Below are 20,335 nucleotides of genomic sequence, written 5' to 3'. Positions count from 1 at the left end.
CAAATGGGGGCAATGTCATTCTTTCTGACAGCAGCATAGAATTCCATTATGTATAAATACCACATCTTGTTGATCCACTCATCAACTGAGGGGCATCTGGATTGGTTCCATATCTTTGCTATGGTAAATAGTGCTGCAATAAACATCACGGTGCTAGTGGACAGTTGGGTAAATGCCAAGTAGTGGAATTGCTGGGTCATTGGGGGAGCTCTATGTTTAGTCTTTTCAGGAATTGCCATACTGCTTTCCATAGTGGTTGAACGAGTTTGCACTCCCACCAATAGTGTAATAATGATCTCTCCTGGCTACATCCCCTCCAGCATCTGTTGTTATTAGATTTCTTGATCATTGCCATTCTAACTGGAGTGAGGTGGAATCTTAGAGTTGTTTTGATTTGCATTTCTTTTATGACCAGAGATGTCACACATTTCTTCATGTGTCTATAGGCCATTCTTATTTCTTCTTCAGAGAAGACTCTCTAGTCTTTGGCCCATCTTTTAATGGGATGGTTGTTACTTTGGAGATTAATTTTGGAGTGATCCAATTTTTTGAGCTGTTGATATATTTTAGATAGGAGGCCTTTGTCTGTTGTATGGTTGGTGAAGATCTTCTCCCACCCCACTCTGTAGGCTTCCTAGTTAATTAACTAGCTATGTCCTTTACCATACAGAAGTTCTGCAGTTTAATGCAATCCCACTTATACAGCCTTTCTCTGATTTGTTGTGATTCTTGGTCCTTATTCAGAAAGTTTCGACCTGTGCCAAGGAGACCTAGTGTATCTCCTATTCCTTCTTGTAAAGTTTTCAGTGTGTCGGCTTTTACCTCTAGGTCTTTGATCCATTCGGAGTTAATCCTATTGCAGGGTGACAAAGAAGGATCCAACTTTAGTTTTCTGCAGGTGCTTAAGCAGGTCTGCCAGCAATGGCCATTGACTTGCAATTTTCTTGATGACTAATAAAAGGTTGAGGATTTTTCATGTCTATTTGCATAACTTCCTTGGAAAAAATATCTAGAATCATCACTCATTTCTAAACTATTTACCTTTAGTCTGTTTTTGTGCAGTTAATCTATATGTTATAAATGTAAATTTGTTATAAATTAATGATTTCTAAATATTTCTCTCATTTTTTTAGTCTGTTTCCTTCTTCTAATAAAGTGATCTTGGTGTTGTAACATAGGCGTATGTATATTTTTGGTTTCTTTTGGTATCATGCCTGAGAAACCACTGCCAGATCCAAGATCATGAAGATTTACTCCTATGATTTAGCTTGCATAAATCTAAGATTCATTTGATTAACTTTTATAAATGATATGAAATAGACATTTTTCATTTTCATGCATGTATCTATCCAGTTGTTTCTACACTGTTGAAAAGAATTACTTATTTATTTCTGCACTGTGTTCCTTGCTGAAAATCAGTTGGTCATATATGCAGTTTTATTTCTAGAATCTCAATTCTACTATATTGATTTTTATTTTTATTTTTTTATTGTAATTAGTAAAAGGGTTACATGATATTTGCCAGATAGAAGGTGCATTAATTCACATACATTGATACCCTTTCACATGTCTTGGTACCCATTTCCCTCCCCCCCCACACCCCCCACCCGTCTTGGTTTTCCCCCCTTCCCTATCAAATTTCAAATATCCAAATACAAATAAATTCAATATATCAGATTATATTGATTTTTAAATCAGCACTGTAATCCTGATTGCTATTACTTTGTAGTGAGCATTGAAATCACAAAATGTGTCTTAAACTTTTTTGATGTTATAATTATTATGGATCATTTTGATCAGATAAGAATTTTAGAATCAATTTCTTAAATTCTGCAAAGAATTCCTTGGAGATTTTTTCTTCATATATTTTTATTGTAATTAATAGAAGGGTTACATTATATTTGCCAGATAGACGATGCATTAATTCACATACATTGATACCCTTTCTCATGTCTTGGTCCCCATTTTCCTCCCCTCACCCCCATCCCTCATCTTGTTTTCCCCCCTTTTTGGATCTATACATCAGATATGAGAATTATTTATATCTCAACAATATTCTTTCTGATGTTATTGTAATTAAAATTGTTTTCTTAATGTGATTTATGGACAGTTGGCCTGAACTCAGGGCCTTATATTTTCACTAATCTTTTTCTGTTCAGGACTGGTTTTCTACCACTTAAGCCATTTCTCTCCTTCTGAATTTTTGTTGGTTAATTGGAGGTCAGATCAGGGACTTTCTTTTTCAGGATGGATTCAAATCATGATCTTTAGATCTCAACTTCCTGAGTAGTTAGAACTACAGGCATTAGCCACCAACACCTACCTTTTCAATACAATTTAAAAGAGATGTAGAAAAGGATATATCTTTCTCACTCCTGATCTTAATATTTCAGCTGTAAAAAGCAGGTAGATACCATTGTTTGCAATTTCAGCTGTGTACCTTATTTTCCCCTTTCCTTTCCTTTTGTTTCCTGCCCTGCTCTTCCCTGTTCAACATTTTCCCTCCCCCTCTTCCTCTTTCCCTTCCTCCAGTCCTTCCTTTCTTCCCTCATTTCTTTCTTCCTTTCTTCCTTCATGACTCCCTCCTTTTCTCCTTCCCTCCCTTTCTCTTTCCCTCTCTCCTTTCCTTTCTTCCTTCTTTCCTGTATATTTCATAAAGATGTTGGCCTTAGGGTTCTTTTTATTCTTTTGAATTCTTTTCCAGGTTCCCCTAATTGGGTCAATATTATCCACATAGGAAGTGATAATGAGAAGTTTTGTTCCTTCTATAATTTTCTTTTTCAATTTTTGAGAGTTGTGAGAAATTGATATTCAGTTTTCTTTAAATGTTTGTTAAAATTTGCCAGGAAAGTGTATTTCTGGAGTAACTTTCAAATCACTCATTTAATCTCTCCTTATAATAGGTTGATAAACATTTTCTGTTTTTGAATTTATTTCAATAAATTGTATCCCTCTAAGTATTTTTCTCATCTCAACTAGGTACCCTAATTTACTACTATGCCTTTACTCATAAACTTTTCAATAAAACTTTATCTCCTATGAAATTTGGTTGTAACCCCTTCTCTACTATTTCATATTCCATTTCTTTGAGTCTTCTCTCTTTGTCTTGATCAATCACCTACAACTTTAATATATTCACTAATCTTTCCTAAGAATTTTTTGTTTTAACTAATTTTCTTTGTATTTATCATAATCTTATAGTCCATCTTTATTGTTTTCTTCGGGTTACTTATTTTATGCATGACTAGCTATTGCTTTAAGGCAGAATAATAAATTGTGAAATTTTTTTTAACTGTATTTTTTTGTCTTTTCTGTTTTGGCACTGGGGATCTAAGAACCCAGGACACTGCACTTGCTAGGCAAGAGCTTTGCCACTGAGCTATATCCCAGCCCTGAAATTTTAAATTCTTATTCACAGAGATACTTATGGTAACACCTTTTATTTCTGCTTATTTCAAAATACTTTATGTTTTCCCTTTTGATTTATTCTTTAAGTTTGGGAGCAAGATGTTTCACTTCTATATAATTGCAAGGTCTTAATATTTGTGTCTGTTAGTACTTAATTTGAGTCCAGTATTTACAAAGATTATGCTTCCTTAAGTTTACTTTGATATGTTCATCTGCCCATGAGAAAAACGTGCACTCAACTGCTGTAGAATGGACTGCTCTATAGATATTTATTGGGCCTCACTAGGTATTTAGATACTGGGTTTTGAACTCAGAGCCCTATGCTGGCTTGGCAGGTGCCCCACATTTAAGCTGTGCCCCCAAATTTCATTTGAATTATAATTTTATTTAAATCTTCTATTTCTTTTTTTATTTCACCCATGTGTTTATTTATGTATTCAGTCTAATTTTTGCTATTTGGTTATTCTTCCTAATCATTAAATTGTTTTATCTATTTGTATTTTTAGTCTGCTTAGTTTCTATGTGCATTTCAGAAAGTGATATACGGAAATCCTCACCTCTTCCTGTAAAATCATTAATTTCTTCCTTTAGTTTTTGAGATCTTACTTTATGTCTTCTGGGGCTCTGTTCTTGGGTATATATGCATTTATAATTGGCAGATACACATTTTATTTTTACCCAATGTGAGTATCTCCAGTATCATTTTTTTGCTCATCTTGGAGCTGAAGTCAAGGCCTCACTACTGTCCTTGTGCTTTCTCAAGGCTAGCACTCTTCCAGTGGAGCCACAGTGCCACTCTGGTTTCATCTGTGCATGTGGTATGGAAGAATCAAACCCAGGGCTTTGCGCATGCTAGGCAAGGCAAGGCAAGCACTCTATCACTAGCCATGCTCCTGGCTCCTATAGTAGCCTTTTTTTGTGTTAGAAAAATAGATTTTGTCAAACGGTAAGGCTACTGTAGCTATAGACATGATTCACAAATCTAAGTGTTTTATTGGACTACATTGCTATACATGAGTGTTAATGCTATCTGTCATTTTATAATTTGTTTTCTACATGTTTCATCTCTCTGTTCTGTATTGACTTAGTTATATGTATATTTTATAATTTGTTTCCTAAGAGTTTTTCTCTCTGTTTCCATATTGACATAGTCATATTTATCATTTTATAACTTTTTCCTATTTTTTATCTCTTTGTCTCTATAGGTTTTGGATTTTTCTTTTTTCTTTTTTTTTTTTTAAGTAACTGCCCTAAAGATTGCTACAAATGTTTGCTTTTCTTAAACTGTATTGCATGTGGTTCTATCTGTCCTGGCCATACAAGACATTATGTTGAAATGTTTGTGTTGGTTTTTAGTCAGTAAGCTGTTAGATCTGTCATCTGTCCTATATATCAAACTATCATAGATTTATGGTTTACAAAGCCATACATTTCCCAGTGTGTGAAACTCATATATTCAGGTTGACTTAGCAGGCTAAATGTATCTTTAATTTTTTTTCCTGTTTTATTATATTATTATTATTGTTGTTGTTGTTGTTGGTGTTGTTGTTGTTATGTCTTACAAATCTTGTAGTAATGTTGGAAATAGCCATAGTATCATCTGTCAACTCAACTGATAGCTTGTCCACTTCTGAGTTCATGTGGTATTGACTATTGGCAGTTCTTTGTAATTGGAGAGCAACTTCTGTTACTTTTTGAATCTTTTTCTCTTTAGGAGAGCATTCAGGATGGCAGTTTGAATCATGAGCTTGCAGGGGTGTACTAGTAAAACAGGTTAGAATATTACATTAGGTGGCCATGAAAAGATAGCCAAATTTGCCAAATTCTATTCCTGACATGTGGCTTTTATAAGCCCTGGAAAAAGGAACAATTAAATGAGATCATGTTTTCAAAAGTAGAGACTTAACAGTCATCTGGATTTGGTCTGCCAAAGTTTAGCAGGGTTCTTTTTCCATCTTGAGTCATTACTGGGGCTGCCAAACAGGACAACATAAGAGAAAAAGGGAGCCGGGTGTGGGAAGAACCTACCTATCCTTCTCTAAATTCTTCTTTCCTGTCTCCTATGAATAAAATTCTGTTGACATTTTGCTTTTATAGCCGTGTTCTTAACTAATGGATCTTATTCTTGGAGTATTTACACAACCTACATTGCAATTTATTTTCAGCTTCTAACTTACAAGTTCATCAACTTGGTAGGATAAAAATGAATGAATTTTAGGGTGTCTGTAGTCACCAACTGCCTCCCCAAAAGAATGCAAATATCTGCAGAAGAATGTATTTTCACTGTCTTACAACTAAACAATTTGAAGACAATGCGCATGTTTACTTATTGAAACAACTAAGTATTCTCTATAATTCCTTTTCCTGACTTCTTGTGATGTGTATGTGCATATATGTTTATGTATTTACTTCTGAATGTATATTACATCATGTCTCTTCTTAGAAACTTTTGATTTGTCCTACCTGGCCACAGAGGGACTCAATTTTCTTCAATAATCACTTAAAATCCTTCACTACTGTTTCAATGTAAGTTCACCACCTCTTCTTTTCTGCAGCCTATTGTCTTTAATCAGAATACTACTCCATGATTTAATAATGTATAATATTATTCCTTATTTTATTGTCTAGTAGGATCTTAATACTCAGAAATACAAGGTCAAACACGAACAAGTAAAGGTAAGATAAGAATAGTAATATAGGGATATGTAAATATGTATGTAAATGTCCACTAAGAAAAAAGTAAGACTTCATTAGTCACTATAAATACAAACCCCTCTTCTCTTCCACAATTTCATCTTCCTACCCTCTCCCTTGAGCTACTTTTGACATTTGTAATAGTATTCCTTTCCTTTTGTAAATATGATTCTATCATTTAAGCATGAATATTTAAAGAACAGAATATTTGATTTTGCCTGGTTTTGAAATTCATGTGATGAGAGTCACAGTTAGCCTTCTGTGGCTTGCAGACTTTGCTGCAAATTATAGATCTAAGATTTGTCTCATCCCCCATATTCTTTTTTCCATATAATTTTAATGTAATTAATAGAAAGGTTACATTATATTCACCAGATAGAAGGTGTATTACTTCACATACATTGATACCCTTTCTCATGTCTTGGTCCTCATTTCCCTCCCCGCACCCCAGCCCCTCATCTTGTTTTCCCCCCTTCCCTATCCTATTTCAAATAACCAGATGAACATATACCAACCTAGATTTCCCTCAGTTGATGAATGGATCAACAAGATGTGGTATTTGTACACAATGGAATTCTATGCTGCTGTCAGAAAGAACGACATCGCCCCATTTGTTAGGAAATGGAAAGATGTAGAGAAAATCATATTAAGTGAAGTAAGCCAGACTCAAAGGAACTTAGGCTCAATGGTTCCCCTCATTTGGCATAATCAGTAGAAACCTTGGGATCTCCTAGCATAGATTTACGATAGAATGAAACCTAGATACATAAGGCCATATAGTATGATGCTAAATGAAAAGACCTCTAGGATATAGAAACAAAAACCATATAATGAATGATTGTTGTCCTTAATGTGCTATGTTATCTCTCATCTCTTTTGCTGTCCCTTGGTTATCTCATATTGTTACAGTATCTCACTTTGTTATCTGATATATTGGATTTATTTGTATTTGGTTATTAGAAATTGGATAGAGAAGGGGGGAAAACAAGATGAGGGATGGGGTAGGGGGGAGGGAAATGGGGACCAAGACATGTGAAAGGGTATCAATGTATGTGAATTAATGCACCTTCTAACTGGCAAAATCATGTAACCCTTCTATTAATTACAATAAAAATATATGAAAAAGGAAAAAAACCATATATACAATATATCAGATAACAAGGTAAAATGTTGTACCAATAAGAGATAACCAAAGGACAGCAAAAGAGATGAGAGACAACATAGTACATTAAAGACAACAGTTGCTCATTATGTGGCTTTTTTTTCTATATCCTTGAGTTCCTTTCATTTAGTGTCATCCTATATGGCCTTATGTATCTAGGTTTTGCTCTGTTGTAAATCTGTGCTAGGAAAGCCCAAGATTTCTACTGATCATGACAAATGAGGGAAACCATTGAGCCTAAGTTCCTTTGAGTCTGGCTTACTTCACTTAATATGATTTTTTCTAAGCCTTTCCATTTCCTTACAAATGGGGCAATGTTCTTTCTGACAGCAGCATAAAATTCCATTGTGTACAAATACTACCTCTTGTTGAAACAATCATCAACTGAGGGGCATCTGTGCTGATTCTATATCTTCACTATGGTAAATAATGCTGCAATGAACATCGTTGTGCTAGTGGAGTTAGTATGTCCATCACCCATAATCTTAAGTGACCACAGCATCATAATGTAACTAATATAGTTACATGTCACAATGTAACTAATCTAATGTTGAAAGAAATTTAAATCATGTCCAATTTTTGGCTCCAAAATTTATGTATATATATATATTTGGTTTTTGTGTGGGTTGTCTTGAACTGAGGACTTGGGCACTACCTCTGATTTTCTTTGGCTCACGGCTTTTGCTCTACCACTTGGGCCACAGCGCCACCTCCCGTTTTCTGGTGATTAATTGGAGATAAGAGTGTCACAGACTTTTGTTGGGTGGTAGTTTGGCCTAGTGGTAGAGTGCTTGCCTAGCATGCATGAAGACCCGGGTTCGATTCCTTGGTAAGAAATATATAGAAAAAAAGACAAAAGTGGTGCTGAGGCTCAAGTAGTAGAGCTTGAGAAACTCCAAGGACAGTGCTCTGGCCCTGAGCTCAAGCCCAGGACTGGAAAACAAAAACAAAAAGGAGTGTCACAGACTTTTGTCCTTGAGCTGGCTTTGAACCGTGATCCTCAGATCTCAGCCTCCTGAGTTGCTAGGATTATAAGTGTTAGCCACCGGTGCCTGGCCTGTTTTTGTATTTAACATGTAGTGTGGATGCAGTGTAAGCAATGGCATATTTCTTCAACTAGTGAGTGGAACTTGATTTATGATCTCCAGGCTTGGGAAAGGCGTGTATGAAATTGCTCTTCTTTTATTAGAGTCATTGTTGATTTATGCTGTTGCAGGAGAGGCTCAGATGCATGTCTCTACAGCCATCTCTGCAGAGAGTTAGCTTAGACATGTGTCTCTGTGTAATTCTCTGAAGTCAAACTGTCCAGGTACATAAGGGGTAAATGGGCCATACAGCCTTCTTTCCAATAAGGAGGATATTGAGTATCACATATTGTAGATTTTGGTACATTGCCCCTCCAATTAACAGAGGAAAATCTTTCAGATTAAGTATTTTTTCCAAGAAAACATTTGTCTAAATTATAAAATCTTTAGAAGCCCGTGGACTCAATGATTTCATTCAGTCCCTCTGTCTCTCCTTTATACCTGTGTTGGTTGGGTATCTAACACTACAGAAGGCAGATGATACTTGGCTCTGCACCTGTCCATTTATTCCTGCTTGTTCCTCTCTGACAGATCATTCTCACCTCAGGTTCCAACTGCTATCTGCATTGTTAAGTTGTTCTGGGTCAGTCTTCTTACTGAGCCATATTGATTTTAGCTTTTTTCCTCACTTCTCAGGAAAGTGTCAGTAATGACCAAAAGAAGCAAGAGCTGGGTCTGCAGTTTAAATCCCAGTACACACTCATCCATACCCTCCTCCCACATAAAGAACCCTGGAACTATTTAAGAAGGTGTGACATTGTGCAACTGGAATGTATCAGGAGGGAAAAGAGAGAGCAGAGATAAGCAAATTGAAGCAAAAATAACAAGGAATCTGGTATATTGTATATACATCTATTTGTTTATTTGAAATAGGGAAGGGGGAAAAGCAAGATGAGGGGAGGAGTTGGGGGAAGGGAAATGGGGACAAAAACATGAGAAGGGGTATCAATGTGTATGAAGTAATGCTCATTCTATCTGGTGAATATAACTGTACCACCTCTATTAATTACAATAAAAATGAAAAAAACCCCAAAATACTAAGGAATATCTCATAACTAGTGGTGTAATAAAAACAAAAACAGAAACAAACAAAGAAAAAACACTTCACAGACATAGGAGCTCAGGAAATACCAGACAGACATGTTTTTCTAGTACAAGGGCTTCAACTCAGGGCTTCACACTCACCTTATTTGGTTGCCTGCTGCTTTACCATGTGTGCCATGCCTCCAGCATGGATTTGTGCTGGTTATTTCCTTATTTCAGATATGAAGAATCATGTATTCTATTGCTTGGACTAGCTTTCAGTGATCATCCTGTGGAGCTCAGCTCTCTGAGTGGCTAAGCGTATTGACATGAATTCTAGGTAGCTGGTGATAAGTTAGGCAAAATGTTGGAATAAGGTTCAAGATGAAAGAAAACTAGACAAAATAAAACAGTAAAGAACAAGAAAAGAGGATGATCCTATTACCCAAAGCCAGAGGGAAATACTGATGATGAAATTACTAGAATCACTCACACAAGAAGGAAGTGGAATGAAATATTGAAGTGAAACAAAGCTATATCTCCAAGCTATATTTAGTAACTATATTCTGTAGCTAATGAAATCATTCTGCAATATGGATAAAGAAGAAGGAATTCCTCATATAAGCAAACCCTGAGTGACTTCATCATCAATAAACCTGCTCTGGAACAACCATTAAAAAGACAGTGAGAAGGACATTTCTAAGGATCAACTTGCACAAGGAAAGAAAAGCATGGATGAGAACTAAATAGATCTAAATAGATATCTAATTTCCTTTTGCTTAATTAACTTATGAGGTAAGAATTTAAGATAAAATAGTAAGAATATGTTGCTTATTTGTGGTATATTGATAAATGAGGAATAAGCATGATACATTAAATGAATAACAGTAAGGGCTGAGAAATGTGAATATATTCTGTTATAATATATCATTTTGATATGGGGTTACATTAGATAAAAACACATATTACAAACTCAAAGGCAGCCAATAAAATGCAAAGTAGAACATAATTGCTGTGAGAGAGGTGATAATACACAGATCTATCAATTTCCTAGTTACAGCCAGAGTAAGGAGAAAAATATATAGAAGAAAGAAACAATGCATACAATAAATAGGAATGAATTAGAAATTAATATGGGCTCATTTATACAATCATTTTTTTGGTTGTTGTTGTTGTTGTTTTTTGTGCAGGGTCATGGAGCTTGAACTCACCCTGGGTACTGTTCGTGAGCTCTTCAGCTCAAGGCTACCACCCTACCCTTGAGCCAAGCTCCACTTCCTATTTTCTAAGGGTTAATTGGAGATAAGAGTCTAAAGTCCTTTTGTACCTGGGCTGGCTTTGAACCTTGATCCTCAGATCTCAGCCTTCTGAGTAGCTAGAATTACAGGCGTGAACTACCACCCCCGGCTATACAATCATTTTATGTGAGTATTTTATATATAACAATAAGAACAAATAAACAGAAGAGACACATGGTTGAAGATCTACTAATGAAGGAATCTATCTACAAATGTATAATTATGTTATTTTATCTTTGTGTGCTCATCAAATAGAATGGCATGATGTGAAGGTGTAGGCCTACTGTGATATGTATGGTCCTTTACTTCTCTATGGCTTTGAATATAAAATCTCATATAAGTTTAAAGTAAAAAAGTAGTTTGAACTGTGATAACATAAATAAAAGAAATAAAGCACATTTCATTGGGATGAAAATGATCAGGGATAAAGAGTGTTGCATCCTGACTCAAAGGTGATTATTGATGATAAATCAATCCAATAAGTATGGATCTAACCATGGAGCAGAAGCAATAACTAACACAAAAACTACAGTATTAGTTATTAGACTTTATTGATCCTTTATAGGAACTGACAAATCAAGCAATGAGAAAAATCAATGATCAATGGAGATATAGTTGACTAATATAGCATATCAATCATATTGACCTAATTGATATTTATAGGATACTTTAGGAACCACAGCAAAATACACTCTGGTTCAGTTCACAGAAATGATTCACCATAACATAATCCATAGCACTGTATACCAGAAAATATGCTTCAGAAATTCTTTCAGAGCTGGAAATCAGATAGGTACCGGTGGCTCACAACTGTAATCTTAGCCACTCAGGAGGCTGAGATCTGAGCATCACAGTTCAAAGCCAGCACAGGCAGAAAAGTTCCTGTGAGATTTATTTCCAATTAACCACTCAAAACCCACAGGTGGCTCTGTGGTTCAAGTGGTAGAGTGCTAGCCTTGAGCACAAAGAGGCTAAGGGACAGTGCCCAGGCCCTGAGTTCAAGCCCCACAGCTGTCAAACAAAAGAAGAAAGAGAAAATAGAGATGATACTCTTAATTTACCAACCTGATAACTGAAACCAATCATAAAACAATAGCAAAACTTTTAAGTAAAATTTCAACAGCACACCTATAAATAACATAGGACTTAGAGTAAAAGCTTCAAGAAAATTTGACAGTTACTACGAACTATGAAAATCTTGTGAATTCATCGAATGCAACGAGAACCATGTTTAGAGAAAAAATATAGAATTATGTGAGTATGTTGGAAAGAGAAAGACATTTCATTTCAATAATTGAGATGTCTAAGATGGCTAATGTAAATTGCTCTTTTGTATTTCTTTGTAAGGTATGAAGAAAAGTATCTGAATCAATACTCCATGCTTTTACCACAGGAAATTAGAGAAATGAAGCAAGTTAGGTAAAAATGTAGAACAAAGCAGAAAGGAAATAATGAGTACCCAACAATGAAGTTATAGACAGTCAAATAGAAACTCAACAAAGCCAAAACTGGTTCTTTGAAAAAATAAGCAAAATTGATGATCAGTTTTAGTTCAGAATTGTTACCAGGTTAGGAAAGAAAAGAGGGAAAGCTAAAATTATTGACAGGAATAATGTCGAAATGTAGGAGGTCACACACACAGACAGTATACAAAAGAACGCTATGAAGACTCTAGCTACAAAGAAATCAACAATGTAGAATGGAGTAAGTGGGACAATTCCTTGACATAGACAAATTTCCAAAGATCATCTGAGGATAAACAATCAGAATACGTGAAAGAACTTAAAAAAGAATTTAATATTCCAAATAACCAGGCCAAAATATCTTCCCATCCCACATTGACACAGGATTAGATATTTTGCAGGTTACATAATATAACTGCACTGCATGTAAACTATTACCTCTGCATTTCTTTCATATTTTTTGGCTGATTATTGATTGTGAACAAAGAGTTGAAAATGGATGAAAAAATGAGAAATGACTACCTTGAAAAGCCCAAAGTGTGTCACTTAGTCACATATTACTATAAAATATAAATTGATTAGTGGGAGTGCAGTGGCTTCTTAGTAGAGGCCTTCCAAACTGGGACTCTAGACAATTTTTTGGCTTTAATTAATATATATATATACCCATATGTTAAATCTTGGAGCAATCTCTATTTAAAACTTTCAGTCTGAGATACAACTAAAAGTTTCTGAATCTCCCAAAGGAACATAGGCAAAATGTTTTCCCTCATTGTAATCATTAGTACACATCTAGGACTCTCCTAGCAGAAGATCACAATAGCTGAAAACCTAGGTGCATGTGGTCATATAGGATGAGGCTAAATGAAAGGATCTCCCGGATATGGAAACAAGAGCTTTATTTTGTGTGATTGTTGTTCCTAATGTACTATGTTATTTCTCTTTTCTTTTTTTGCCCTTTGGTTAATCTCTTATATTTTCTGTATCTGACTTTGTTACCTGGTATATTGTATATATGTTAATTTGTTTATTTGGAATAGGAATGGGAAGCAGAGAAGCAAGATGATTGGGAAGGGGCGGGAGGGAAATGGGGACAAAAACATTAGAAGGGGTATCAATGTGTGAGAAGTAATGCACCTGCTACCTGGAAAATGTAACTGTAACCCCTCTATACATCACCTGGACAAAAAAAGAAAGAAAGAAATAGTTGACAAACATTTTCTACAAGAAGAAGAAGAAGAAGAAGAAGAAGAAGAAGAAGAAGAAGAAGAAGAGGAGGAGGAGGAAGAGGAGGAGGAGGAGGAGGAGGAGGAGGAGGAGGAGGAGAAGGAGGAGGAGGAGGAGGAGGAGGAGGAGGAGGAGGAGGAGGAGGAGGAGGAGGAGGAGGAAAGCTTTCTGGCATAAAGAGCAAACAATGAAGCCCAAATCTGGCTATCAAAAAAGACTTAGAAAAAATCATATTAAGTGAAGTAAGCCAGACTCAAAGGATTCCCTCATTTGTCATAACCAGTAGAAACTTTGGGTTCTCCTAGCAGAGATTTACAATAGAGCAAAACCTACATACATAAGGCCATATAGTATGATGCTAAATGAAAGGACCTCCAGGATATAGAAACAAAAGCCATGTAATGAGTGATTGTTGTCCTTAATGTACTATGTTAGCTCTCATCTCTTTTGCTGTCCTTGGTTATCTCATATTGTTACAGTATCTTACCTTGTTTTCTGATATATTTTATAAATGCGTATTTGGTTTTTTGAAATCAGATAGGGAAGGAGGGTAAACAAGATGAGGGGTGAGGGTAGGGGGAGGGAAATGGGGACCATGTGATGAGAAAGGGTATCAATGTTTGTGAAGTAATGCACCTTCTATCTGGTGAATATAATGTAACCCTTGCAATAAAAATATATGAAAAAATGTTCTGAATCTATTCTGTAAAATGATGTGTTTTTTATTTTTACTTTTTGCTACCTAATCAACATTTTATTTATAGAAAGCAAAACATGTTGTTGAGTTCTGGTAAAAATCATTCAATAACATGTTATAACCAATTTTACAATTGCTTTTTTCCCCCTGTTCTGGTCCAGATAGACAATCCTATCCTGTGGGATAGTCCTCTCTCTGCACTGTTTGGAATAAAACTTTCCCTCTCCCATCATGGTTTTTATGGGTTCAGTTTCACCTATAGGCAGAGGAACATTTTCTTTATAGAACCCAATTGTGTCACTTCCATTTGTAAAATCTTTGGATGGTAAAGCCCAGGGGGCTGAAGTCCAAGGCTGTTACTGTATCCTGTTACTGTCTCTCCATTCCCAGCTTCAAACCCAGTCACTCTGCTCTGTGTGGTGTTCCATCAAACCATAGCAACTTCCCATGTACTTGTCTCTGCCTATGTCACCTTGCTCACTGCCAGAAAAACAGCTCTACTTTCACATGGCCTTTCCTTCAAGAGGAGTCAAGATGCACCTGCAGCATTACAGCAAGTAATGCTCAAGCAGCATCCTTCAGCTGTTCTGGTTGTGTTCACGTATTAATTCATTTACATTTAAGGATTTATTGAGCACCTACCAGACACTAATTGTTCAAGGATTCTGAGATCTGCAAGTAGGAGTTGAGGATATACATCCATCATTTTTACTTTCTCAAATCAACAAGAGTAAGAAATAATTGAGCTAGATGCCAGTGGTTCATTCCTGTGGTCCTAGCAACTCAGGAGGCTGAGATCTAAGAATCATGGCTCAAAGCAGCCAGGGCAGGAAAGTTCATGAGACTCCTTATCTCCAATTAAGCATGACACAGAATAAAACAAATAAAAAGATCAGAAATGGAGCCGTGGCTCAAGTGATAGAGTGTTAACCATGAGCAGAAAAATTCAAGGACAGGGCCTAGGCCCTCAGTTTAAGCCCCAGGAATGGCAAAAGCGAAAGAAAGGAAGAAGAAATGAAAGGAGGAAAGGAAGGAAGGAAGGAAGGAAGGAAGGAAGGAAGGAAGGAAGGAAGGAAGGAGAGAGGGAGGGAGGGAGGGAGGGAGGGAGGAAGGGAGGGGGGAGGGATGGTGGAGGGGGAATGGGGTAAGGAAGGAAGGAAGGAAAGGAGAGTGAAAGAGGAAGAGAGAAAAAGAGAAAGAGAGAAAGAAAGGAAAGAAGGAAGGGAGAAAGAAAAAAGAAAGAGAAGAAAAAGAGAGAAGTAAACCAAATAGGATGATAGAAAGTGATCATAGTCTATTGGAGATGCATGTGGGTGTTCTATATGTAGAAAAAATATTGAAGGAGGATAAAGAGTTAGCTCCAGGGATTCTTGAGGGAAAACACACCTAGTCAGGGTTCTAAGTCTTGAATTGAAGACTGCATCAGGAGAGGGAAGGTTGGTGTGGCTGGCAGAGTGTTCAGGGAAAAAGAGGATAGAAGTTGAGCCACCCGGAGAGCTGTATACTGAGAGTCTTGCTCCTCTTGGGGCCATACCTCCTCTTCCTGAGCTGGGCGAGAAAACCTCACTAGTCAACTCTTTCACCAGCTTCTTTGGAAATAGAATATGCAGGAGTAACCACCTACTGGTGACTCTAACTTAGACACTGTTCAGTGCATAAAGACATGTGGATGGGAGACATTATTTCTTTTTTGGTGTGACAGTCTCACTTTATTTATTATTTTTTTTGACAGTCTCACTTTAGATGCAGCTGTAATGCCAGAACAACACCTAGCTGTGCTTCAGGTATCATAGAGCAGTTTGTCCAATGGAAAGGAAATTAACTCTATGAGAGGGAGAAAGGGAAAAGAAATCCCTAACACATCTTTTGAAATCCCATGTCTGCAATGGCTAAAGCTAGCTTCTACCTTGGATCCTGAGAAAAGTTTGCTTGAATTTCCCTCACATACAAGCTAGACATATCACAAATACAACTCTCTGCAATCCCAGATACTTTTCTGGGTTTCTCTTTTTGGGAATACCATGCTTCAGGCAGGTTCTGATCATCATAGGTGTCACTGAAATTCAGTGAGTAGGGAGCCAGAAATTCAGAGCCAGGCTTGTCTCATTCATAGCCTCAATCACATCTCTTCTTCAGTCATTCAGACCAATCTTGGATATCATGGAATTTTATCCTTAAGAATCTTGGTGTATCCCCAAAAGATCTAGAATACATTTCAAAAGTATGATTGCAAATTGAAACAATAATTTAGAATGTTGAAAGGGGCAACAATGGTTAAGATGCATTGTATTCATAATCTGCTTTGCTGCAATTGTACAGCTAACTGAAGAAAAAAAATATTGTGAAAGGACCAGGAGTTTGACCGAGTGGTAGAGTGCTTGCCTAGCAAGGTACCATATAAATAGAAAAAGCCAGAAGTGGTGCTGTGGCCCAAGTGATAGAATTCTAACCTTGAGAAAGCCCAAGGACAGTGCTCAGGCCCTGAGTTCAAGCCCAAGACTTGCAAAAAAATTGTGAAAAATAAAACAGCAATAATGATTTTAATAAGATGTACTTATTTAGTGTCCAACTCTGCTATAATTTATCTTCTGCCTTTACTCACACTTGAACTTCAAACTCATGAATATTTTCCTTTTGTTCCAAATATCTTTCCATGTTCAGACAATCTGGACCTATCGATTTCTAGTTTCTACAAGTATAGAGAAATTTCATAGTATTGATTTAGGCTAGAAGGACGATGACAAGATTAATTGTAACTCCCTAATTTAAAACCTTCTACTGCTTCCTTTTGCAGACATTTTTCTGTTTTTACTCCTCTAGAACTAAACTTTTTGACCTGAGTAATGCTTAAGAAATATTATTGATAACATTTTCTATTAATTTCCATGGTTTCCCTAGCTTTAAGTCTCAGAATATTAGTAAATCAAATTGTTTAGTGGGGATGGTGGCCTTGATAGAGGCAAAAACTGAGGCACATGATTTAAACTTACCTAATAAATATACAGGATGGAATAATAGACGAGCCTCCCACCCCACATTTGCTTCTTTGTCTGCATTTGAAAATGGCAGCTTATTTATCTTTCTAATACTAATTTAAGAATGCCTAATAATTGTTCAACAATTGTTTATCAAGAAAAGGAAAAAAGGCTTATCTGCTTTTGTTTTGGTAATAATGGAATTTGAAATTAAAACCTCATACTGGGCAGATGTTCCACCAGTTGAACCAGACCCCCATTCATTTCTAGTTTAATGAATTCTCGTCTAGCATCTTGGTTGTGTAGTTGGAATTTCAGGTGTGGTACCAACACTGCATGTGGCTTGTTTAAGATGTTTTTGCAAACTTTCTGCCTTCCTTTCTTGAGAACTGTGATTCTCCTCTCTCTGCCTTCTGAGTAGCTGGGGTTGTAGGTGTGCTTCAGGACTCTCTGCAAACAGATAAGCTATTATCTGTTTGAAGCTTTCTTTTGAAATAACCTCATACTTTCTCAAGGGCTATGTGTGCTAGAACAGCCCTCTTGAAATAACTATCATAACTCCATGTGCCATCATTTTCTCTATAATTACCATGGAGGGCACAGCAGCTGGGATCTATGGATTTTGTTAAATAGCCTGGTGTCATGTAATCTACTTTGGCCGCACATTTTCCCCTCAAAAATGGGGAAGGACATCATGAAACGTTCTGTGGAGTTAGGGTTGGTAGCATAGAACAATCCCTTACACCTCATGAAGAACGTGTGTGGAGCTAGCCAAAACTTCTATGTTGAAGATATTTACTGACAAATTTTCCCCAGACTTTAGATATTAAAGTCATAATGGAATCATGATATTGCACCATTGCAGTCACATGAAAAATGGACTGCCATCACAGTGTCAAGGTTTGATAAATAATGACAGCTTGTTTAGTATCAGGATAGTATGCAAAACAACATCCTTAAAGTGTTTCGTCAGTGGTGATTTTTAACAACATGTACCCAATCTTACAGGCAGAGCCACCCTCATATCCACACTAAGGTGAGTTTGACTACCATATCTGCATCGCATTTTATCCATCACCTCCATCATTGCATGTCATTGTACTTGTAAGTTCCCAAGTAAAGAAGATTTAATTTTCTCTTTTTGCCTACTCTGAATTCCCTCAGACAGTATACACACATGTATACAAACATGTATATAATCCAATGTGTGTTTTGTATATGTTTATTTTTTAAATCTAGCATCTGAATCTGACTTATTTCCTTAACATGATAATCTCTAGTTTCATTCATTTCCCTGCAAGTGATTTATTTAATTTCATTCTTCTTAGAGGAACCCTACTGCACTGCTGGTGGGAATGTAAACCTGTACGACCACTCTGGAAGGTAGTTTTGAGGTTTTTCAAAAAACTAAAAATAGACCTTCTTTACAATCCAGACATACCACTACTGGGTATCTACCCTGAGAATCATAATCCAGGATATGATAAGGATACCTGCTCAGCCATGTTCATCTCTACACTATTCACAATAGCCAAGCAATGGAAACAACCCAGATGCCCTACTGCAGATGAATGGATACAAGCAATGTGATATATATGTGTGTATATATATATATATATATATATATATATATGCACACACACACACACACACACTCAATGGAATTCTACATAGCCATCAGACAAAATAAAATAATGACATTCACTGGGAAGTGGATGAAACTAGAGCAAATTGTGCTGAGTGAGATAAGTCAAGACCAAAGGAACAAAAGGCTCATGGTCTCCTTGATATGTGGATATTAGATCCGAACAATACAAGAGTGATGACTAAATATAGAGGTATCCAAGGTTATTGACACAGTCTTGGATATATAAATATAATTACATGGACATAAAAATCTATGATGGGATGTATACTCTATAGGAGTGATGTTATATAGATCACTATGTATCTATGACATACAAAGTCTCAGCTTAATTTTAATTATGTTCTAAAATTTATGTGCCAGTGATTTATATAGAGAGATTCCCTTCTTGAATACTTGTTTGTTAAACATGGCATTTAAACTATCATGTAAAAATCAGTGTTAATAAAAATCTTTCAATAAAAAATTTTCATTCTTCTCTGAGGTTGAACAATTCCATTGTGTGTATATTCCACATATCAGTGAAGTCATCAATTTTAATACATCTGGGCTCTTGCCATATGTTATCTATTGTTAAACATTCATTTAATGATTTAAAGAACAATGAATATGATATGACATGCTAGAAGAAAAACAGAAGAAACAGATTTTGTGGGATAAAAAGAGACAATTTAATTCCATACATGTAGGGGCAATATTCATGTAAGAATGTTACTCATACAAGTTTGTACTTAGATGATGTTTCAGGATTAGAGTGAATGAAGTTCACCACTACAAAAATGTTCAAATATATACTATGGGCTTTCCTAAATGCCACATTTGTACATACTCATTTTTAATTCCTTTGGGATTGCCAATAATGAGATTATTCTTATTCTTATATTACAATGACACATTCTGAAGAAAGCTGGAAGTACACTGATTCATATGGAGTTCATGTGGCTAGTTTGTGGTTCATTTGAGAACCGAGTGAGACAAGATCATTTGTCTAATTCTTGTTTTCTACTGAAATCTATATACAGCATATTTCACATGTGAGTGGCTGAGGCCTAGTCAAAGGCTTCCAGAAGAAAGTTCTAGAGATCATGGTTGCTACTTTTCATCATATGCCTTGTGGCTTTCCCTTTTCTCCCTCCCTTCTTAGCTTGGCTAACCAGATGTCACACAACACTTCAGTTGAATTTAGCTGTAGAACTACACTAGTCCCTTAATATGTCATTTGTGTTTTAGAAAGATAAAATAATAGCAGAACCAAAGGAACAAATCAACATTTAAACACTTACACATATAAAATTCAACTTTAAAAAAAATCCAACACAAATCCTGAGTGAAATGCAGAGGATATTTTCGAACTCATCATGTGTATACTCTGTCTCTTCTTCACTCAAATGAACTGCAATAAATTCCAAGCTTGAAGGAAAATTTAACACTGGGAAACATTTTATCTAGTTACCCTTTAACAGCTGTTTAGGAAATATTTCCTTCTGATTTTTGACTTGGAAAATTTCAATTAAACACAACATAATTATAACTGTAGAGGTAAAAATCTCCCTAAACAGATGTCAAATGTCTTCAATGCAATGATCTGTAATTCATCACTCTACTGCTACATGTCCATAAAAGCTCACATTCTCCACTTTTTCAAGATCCTTTATCCC

General features: G+C 36.1%; 1 pseudogene; it reads right to left on the bottom strand.

Annotated features, from left to right (window-relative positions):
• The window catches only part of LOC150063148 (large ribosomal subunit protein uL16-like), a 41,946-nt pseudogene extending 23,830 nt beyond the window's left edge, over positions 1-18,116 (bottom strand).
• Between the last annotated feature and the right edge of the window lie 2,219 nt (positions 18,117-20,335).

The sequence above is a fragment of the Megascapheus bottae genome, chromosome 5 (genome assembly GCF_031878675.1).
Source record: "Megascapheus bottae isolate mThoBot1 chromosome 5, mThoBot2.hap1, whole genome shotgun sequence".
NCBI lineage: Eukaryota > Metazoa > Chordata > Mammalia > Rodentia > Geomyidae > Megascapheus > Megascapheus bottae.
This window is presented reverse-complemented; position numbering and strand designations above follow the sequence as displayed.